At 49.8% G+C, this 8254-nt stretch overlaps 2 pseudogenes; both read left to right on the top strand.

Annotated features, from left to right (window-relative positions):
- Window positions 1–528: 528 nt before the first annotated feature.
- LOC144612527 (uncharacterized) lies at window positions 529–2252 on the top strand (annotated as a pseudogene).
- Window positions 2253–6027: 3775 nt separating this feature from the next.
- LOC144612530 (protein FAM187B-like) lies at window positions 6028–7145 on the top strand (annotated as a pseudogene).
- The last annotated feature ends 1109 nt before the right edge of the window (window positions 7146–8254 follow it).

Below are 8254 nucleotides of genomic sequence, written 5' to 3'. Positions count from 1 at the left end.
TGTGATGATGGCCTGCACTGTGAGAATGGACTGAGCTGTGAAGATGGGATGAGCTGTGAGGTGGGACTGAGCTGTGAGGTGGGACTGAGCTGTGAGGTGGGACAGCTGTGAGGATGGACTGAGTTGTGAGAAAGGTTAGACTTGTGAGGGACCGAGGGGAGGGGGGTCGAAGTTGTGAGGGATTGATGGGAGGAGCGTCTGAGTTGAGATGTTCTTAGGGGAAACAAGGAGCATTCGAATAGGGAGGAGGAGGGGCTGAGAGGCGGGAAGGTATCTGAATGGAAGGAAGAAGGATATGAGGAGGCGAGTGGAGTGCTAACTTTGAGTGAGGAGAGCTGAAGGGGGGGGGGGGAGATTTAAATTTAGGTGCGAGGGTGGTCTGTGATGCTAGGAGGGATGGGAAAGGAGCTGGGGGGGAAGGGAGGAATATCTGGGTGGAGGGGGTGGGGGGGTGGAATCTAAGATTTGCCTTCATTCTGGGTAAGGACAGAAAGTGCTGAATTGAGCTGAGGTATTTAACGGACTGACATGGACAGGAAACCAGAAATGGATCCACGTCAGAACAGTGGGAGACTGTTAAAGAGGAGGTTCAGGGTAAACAATGTTTCCGAGAAGAAACAGGAGTCGCTTTATTGGTAACAAGGTGTCGAGAGGATGAGAGAACCCAAAGAGAATACAGCATTTTGTGCCGGACACTGAGGACTCAGCGGTGCGGAAAGCCTAAAGGAATGTAAAACATATTTGAGTGAAATTAGAGGGAAGCCCCCCACAGAAAAGCATTCCCTGCTCACTGGCCCTCCCACAGAACAGCATTCCCTGCTCACTGCCCCTCCCACAGAAAAGCATTCCCTGCTCCCTGCCCCTCCCACAAAGAAGCATTGCCTGCTCATTGCTCCGCCCACAGAGCAGCATTCCATGCTCACTGCTCTTCCCACGGAACAGCATTCCCTGCCCCTTTGTCCCGCCCCCCTGACATCAGTCTGAAGAAGGGTCTCGACCCGAAACGTCACCCATTCCTTCTCTCCCGAGATGCTGCCTGACCTGCTGAGTTACTCCAGCATTTTGTGAATAAAAAAATCCCCTGCTCACTGCTCCTCCCAGAGCAGCATTCCCGCCTCATTGCCCCTCCCACAGAGCAGCATTCACTGCTCATAGCCCTTCCCACGGTCCCACCTGTGGAACAGCGCTCCCTCCACACTGCCCCTCCCATGAAGTGGTGCTTTCTCTTCCTTACAGGTGACGGCATCAATGTTGAGGTCACGGGGCCCCATTGCTGAGTTGACGTGCACCCCGCTCCTGCCTGCAGTTGCTGTGATGACATTACAGAAGCAAGGTGTGCAGGCACTCGTCCCTGCTGTTGATACTGGGCCTGCTGGCCCTTCTGTTGGTTGCCCCGTTTCCGGAGGCAGGACGGGGACGAGGCCAATTACTCAGGCTCGGCCCCCTGCTCCCTGGTTTCCTGTCTCACAACCCGTTCAGCCTGCGCTACCCAGCGATGTCCGAAGCAAAGGAAGGCACAGTTTACTGGCAGTATCTTGGCCTCGCCAATCTCATGCCGAACCCCACACCTTCGCTGTATTCCGAGGCTTGTGGCCCGATGGGTAAACTGGGCAGCCACCACACCCGACAGGGTGGCTCCTTGACTTCATCCCAGGCCCGGACATCTGATTCGGGCATGTACATCTGCAAATCGGGTTTATCCAAGCTGTCTGGGTGAGAAAGACGCATCGCTGATTCACGTCTCCCACCGGGAGTTGGGCTCGTCTACGCTGGTGAACAAAAGCCTGAGGTTTTCCCCGGGCTTCATGCTGGGCTCAGGGCGCATCATCCAGCTGCACATCCGCTGGGGAACCTGGCAGGACTGCGACGGGTGCGGGGCGGTGGGAAAAGGGAAAAGGGTGGGCTTCTGTTGCGCCACGTTGCGCGGAGAGGACGAAGAGGATGAGCAGGAGGTGGAAGGAGAAACCTTGCCCTGCAGCCTGATGAAACAGTACTTGGGACAGCCCTTGCCCCGACGCGGCGCTGAGCTTAAGTTTGAGATCTGCCGGCGGGCGTTCGGGATGGAAGGGGCGTTGGAGAGGACGGGCACCGTGGAGATGGCCGAGGATTGGTGATTGGTGGTGGAGACTGCTTTGGACTGGCTGGTGCCTCATTCGCTGTTGCTGGAGTTGGTTCTGCTGAATGTACACGACCATGCCCGTTTGACCTACCCAGGCGCTTGGTGTAGTTCTGGCAACACGACCCTACCTTAATAGGTGACGCTTCGGGTCAAGATCCTTCTTCAGATTTCCTTTTCTATTCCTTTCTTCTAGACATGCGATCGGACCCACGGTAGCGTTATGCCTGGTTGCAGTGGAAAAACACCTGCAATGGCAACACTGAATTCGCTACGCACACAGTAAGCCGCATTGGAAGACCTACACTCCACCTGAGGGACCGAGCTGTGGTAGAACTGACGTATATTTCAAACATTGCATCAGATGCAGCGGGGAGCATTTAAGATTCCAAATTTGGAATGGGAATGGTAGAAGCTCTCTTTAAAAATTCCCGAGGTGGACATAGAAAATAGGTGCAGGAGTAGGCCATTCGGCCCTTCGAGCCTGCACCGCCATTCAATATGATCACGGCTGATCATCTAGCTCAGTAACCTGTACCTTCCTTCTCTCCATACCCCCTGATCCCTTTAGCCACAAGGGCCACATCTAACTCCCTCTTAAATATAGCCAATGAACTGGCCTCAACTACCTTCTGTGGCAGAGAATTCCACAGACTCACCACTCTCTGTGTGAAGAAATGTTTTCTCATCTCGGTCCTAAAAGACTTCCCCCTTATCCTTAAGCTGTGACCCCTGGTTCTGGACTTCCCCAACATCAGGAACAATCTTCCCACATCTAGCCTCTCCAACCCCTTAAGAATTTTATATGTTTCAATAGGATCCCCCCCTCAGTCTTCTAAATTCCAGCGAGTACAAGCCTAGTCTATCCAGTCTTTCTTCATATGAAAGTCCTGCCATCCCAGGGATCAATCTGGTGAACCTTCTCTGTACTCCCTCTAAGGCTAGAATTTCTTTCCTCAGATTAGGAGACCAAAACTGTACACAATACTCCAGGTGCGGTCTCACCAAGGCCCTGTACAACTGCAGCAGAACCTCCCTGTTCCTATACTCAAAACCTCTTGCTCTGAATGCCCACACTCCAAAGACGTACAGGTATGTAGGTTAATTGGCTGGGTAAATGTAAAAATTGTCCCTAGTGGGTGTAGGATAGTGTTAATGTACGGGGATCACTGGGCGGCACGGACTTGGAGGGCCGAAAAGGCCTGTTTCCGGCTGTAGATATATGATATGATATGATATGATACCATTCGCTTTCTTCACTGCCTGCTGCACCTGCACGCTTGCTTTCATTGACTGGTGCACCATGACACCCAGGACACGTTGCATCTCCCCTTTTCTTAATTGGCCACCATTCAGGTAATACTCTGCTTTCCTGTTCTTGCCGCCAAAGTGGATAACCTCACATTTATCCACATTATATTGCATCTGCCTTGCATTCGCCCACTCTACTAATCTACCCAAGTCACTCTGCAGCCTCCTAGCATCCTCCTCGCAGCTAACACTGCCACCCAGCTTCGTGTCATCCGCAAACTTAGAGATGTTGCATTCAATTCCCTCGTCCAAATCATTAATATATATTGTAAATAACTGGGGTCCCAGCACTGAGCCTTGCGGTACCCCACTAGTCACTGCCTGCCATTCCGAAAAGGACCCGTTTATTCCTACTCTTTGCTTCCTGTCCGCCAACCAATTCTCTATCCACCTCAACACTGAACCCCCAATACCGTGTGCTTTAAGTTTGTACACCAATCTCCTATGTGGGACCTTGTCGAAGGCCTTCTGAAAGTCCAGATATAACACATCGACTGGTTCTCCCTTATCCACTCTACTAGTTACATCCTCGAAAAATTCTATAAGATTCGTCAGGCATGATTTGCCTTTCATAAATCCATGCTGACTTTGTCCGATGATCTCACCACTTTCCAAATGTGATGCTATCACATCTTTAATAACTGACTCTAGCATTTTCCGCACTACCGATGTTAGGCTAACTGGTCTATAATTCCCCGTTTTCTCTCTCCCTCCCTTTTTAAAAAGTGGGGTTACATTAGCTACCTTCCAATCCTCAGAAACTACTCCAGAATCTAAAGAGTTTTGAAAAATTACCACTAATGCATCCACTATTTCTGAGGCTACTTCCTTAAGCACTCTGGGATGCAGCCTATCTGGCCCTGGGGATTTATCAGCCTTTAACCCATTTAATTTACCTAACACCACTTCCCGACTAACCTGGATTACCCTCAGTTCCTCCATCTCGTTAGACCCCCGGTCCCCTGCTATTTCCGGCAGATTGTTTATGTCTTCCTTAGTGAAGACAGAACCAAAGTAGTTGTTCAATTGTTCTGCCATCTCCTTGTTCCCTATGATCAATTCACATGTTTCCGACTGCAAGGGACCTACATTTGTCTTAACTAATCTTTTTCTCTTCACATATCTATAAAAGCTTTTGCAGTCAGTTTTTATGTTCCTTGCCAGTTTTCTCTCATAATCTATTTTCCCTTTCCTAATTAAGCCCTTTGTCCTCCTCTGCTGGACTCTGAATTTCTCCCAGTCCTCTGGTATGATACTTTTTCTGGCTAATTTATATGCTTCATCTTTTGTTTTAATACTATCCTTGATTTCCCTTGTTAGCCACGGATGCACCACCTTTCCTGGTTTGTTCTTTTGCCAAACTGGGATGAACAATTGTTGTAGTTCATCCATGCAACATTTAAATGCCTTCCATTGCATGTCCACCGTCAACCCTTTAAGTATAAATTGCCAGTCTATCTTGAACAATTCACGTCTCATACCCTCAAAGTTACCTTTCTTTAAGTTCAGAACACTTGTTTCTGAATTGACTTTGTCACTCTCCATCTTTGTACACTATTAATGCTGCGAGACTGCATTAAATGTAAATTGAGCTGAAATGCATTGGCACACAAACTGATTCATTTGCATTGGATGAACTACGGTTAGCTGCATTGTAGGAAGAGAGCAAGGTATGAGACAGCTTTTCTGGACTGGTGGCGACAGGACTACCACTCTGGTGAGTCGCATTGAAGGCAAACTGGTTTAGATTCAGAGTCATGCAGCACGGAAACATGCTCTTGGGCTCAACTCAGCCATGCCAGTCAAGATGCCCCATCTCCCTTCATTCTTTTTGCCCATGTTTGGCCCATATCCCTTCAACCCTTTCCGATCCGTGTACCTGACCAAGTGTCTTTTAAATGTTGTTATTGTACCAGACACAACTACCTCTTTTAGCAGCTTGTTCTCTGAATGAAAAACTTGCTCGTCAGATTCCGATCAAACCTGGTTTCTCTCACTTTAATCTATGGGCTCTGGTTTTTTTATTACCCTACTCTGGGTTAAAGGACTGGGCTTTCACCTTATCATAAGTGTATACAGCTCTGTGAGATCCTCCCTTCTCCGCTTCAAGGAATAAAGTCTTTGCCAACCCAACCTCTCTAGCCCTGGCTACATCCTTAGACATATTCTCTATCTTTCCAGATTAATGACGTCCTTCCTAGGGCAGGGTGATTAAGATTGAAAAGTGTACTCCAAAAGTGGCCTCAACAACTGTAACAGTGTCCCATCTTCGGTACTCAATACACTGACTGGTGAAGGTCAATGTACCAAAGGCATTCTTTACCATCCTCTTTACAAAGCTTTTCAGTGTACCTCGGTACACGTGACCATAAAACTAAACTGAAACCAAACTCATTTCGGGTGATCACAGCCGGGATTTAGGGAGGATCCCCTCCCATTTACAGTCTATTGTTTTAGAACCAGATGGGGCAAAGCTCTGGCCGGGACCGGGTAGAATTGTGAAATTTGTCCCATTATTGAGACATTGTCCACTTCTTTGCACTTTCCAGGAGATGGAGTGTTGGTGGCGGGAAACGGCTCTCTCGCTCAGACGCCGCGGGATGGACGCCGGGTTGGGTTGGAGCGCGTTGGGGAGGTCCTCTACTCTCCCAATTGGCCGGCGCCCGGCTGGCGTGGGGTGGGACCTTAGTAACTTGTTACCCTAACTGGCCGTGTCAGATCCTCTTTCTCACCAAAAAGCCAACCTCCTTTATCCATCCCAACAGACCGACCAGTCCCCGTGGCGTGGCTTCGGTCTTCTGTAACACCACGGAGACTAACACCAAGGCGGTAGTTCTCGTTGGAACGGGAGAGGAATCTCTGAAGGAGAACGCGCTGTTCTATCTCCCGGCCGGTTACATGTTATCCTGGCCGCATCTAGTCATCAGGTCCGCCACCGTTCGGGCCTCAGGCGTCTATCTCTGCAGGTCGGGAAACAGGACTCTCGCTTACCACGAGGCGACATGCAAGATGCGGACAAGATCCATATCTCGGACAAATCCATCGGCGTCTCCTCGCTTCCCAGTTGCTTCTTAGAAGTCGGAGACCAGCACTTGGAGTATTCACGGTCTGGAACACTTGGGAGGACTGCGGCCGGTTCGGAGAGAAAGACGTTTGGGATTCTGTTACGCTAGTCCAGTCCTGGGCGACCAGAAACCCATGGCATCTGGTCTTTGGCGAAGCGGCAGTAACTTCCAGGACGGCCTCCCGAGATGGGATTGGAACCGTGCATCGTTCCCCACGTGACCGAATCCCCTTTGCAACTGTCCGGTGTTCCTCCTGATCGATACTCACTTGTTCAACGTCAACGGAACGGTAGCTTTAAGTGTCCCGGCGCCTCAGTCTGCACTCCGGTGACCTGGCGGAGAAATTCCAACGAGGTTTCGCGGGCATATCTCTCCCGACGACGAGGGAGCACTCAAACGTTGGACGATGTGACACTATAAGAGGCGTCCAGAAAGCAGATGAGAGGGTGTACGAATCGGAGGAACTGGCCGGTGCCTTCCACCTGAGGGTGCTGGAACATAACGGAACAATGGCGGCGGCGGGCGGAAAGCAGGGCGCGCTTGGTTTGGTACATCTTGGCTGCCATTGCCTTCGTGTCTGTTTTGCTAATTTTCCTGTATTTTCTATTGCCTACTGCGCCCAGGTGCGGCGCCACCAGGCCGTGCACTGGTAACGTCCACACGTTACAAATACACCTTCATATGCACTAATATCCCAGCAGGCCAATCAGCCCATTCAGATTATGCAAGTTCTGTTTGCCATCCCATTCCTTTCCCCTTTATTCTTTTTCCAAACATCCCCCCATTACATAAATTCATATGTCAGCATAATTAGGCCATTGGGCCCATCAAGTCTACTCCGCCATGCAATCATGGCTGATCTATCTTCCTTCTCAACCGCATTCTCCTGTTTTCTCTCCGTAACCCCTGACACCTGTACTTGTCAACTAATTAAGCCCTTCTTATTCCCATTACCACTGCGGTGCGCACCCACTAACTGACAATCGAGCACACAGATCACCGCAGAACTCAGCATGTCTCGGACCTCCAGCCAGAATATATCCCTGCCCCCCACAACTCCCTGTCTTCGATGACTAAGCTAGTTCTGAATCCATCCGACTAAGTCACCGTGAATCCCGGATAATCCGTTGAATGTTCTGCTCTGGAAGCTGAGCGGCACTGTTGAGATGCATTGGAAACACATATTTGCTGCGTTGCATTAAAATGACACCGCACCAATGCAGTCAGGCTGGAGAAATAACAGCTGGCACTGGACAAAAGCGGACTAAGATGCACTGAATAGACTACATTCAGCTGCGTTGGTGGGAGAGAGCTGCAATCAAGCTGCTGGGCGGTATTAGAAGCAGTGAGATTGAACCACAGGCGGCACGAAGTCCAGTGGTAGGACCAATGCATTAAAGCTGCCGATGCCACGGCGAATTAGTTGCATTGACAAAACCACATTTTGCTGCGTTGGTCTGCAGCACACAATCACCATTATGAACCACGGGATGGAAACGTTGCTGAGACATTCTTGATTGACTTGCAATGGAGAAGCTTCCATTGGCGTCTGCATCAAATAATTTATCGTGGAATTGTCTGGTGGGATTGAGTTGAGTTGAGTTGGAAATCCCTTGAACAACCAGGAGAGAGCTCCCATGGATCTGCACAGCCAACCGTGGGTACCAGGGCAGCTTTGTTCTCAACAAAGGGGCTGCTTTGTGGTGGGGTAAATTTAAAAGATTAAGAATATATATTGGCATTCATGTATAAATGTGAGCAA

This window comes from Rhinoraja longicauda, unplaced genomic scaffold, assembly GCF_053455715.1.
Source record: "Rhinoraja longicauda isolate Sanriku21f unplaced genomic scaffold, sRhiLon1.1 Scf000058, whole genome shotgun sequence".
NCBI lineage: Eukaryota > Metazoa > Chordata > Chondrichthyes > Rajiformes > Arhynchobatidae > Rhinoraja > Rhinoraja longicauda.
This window is presented reverse-complemented; position numbering and strand designations above follow the sequence as displayed.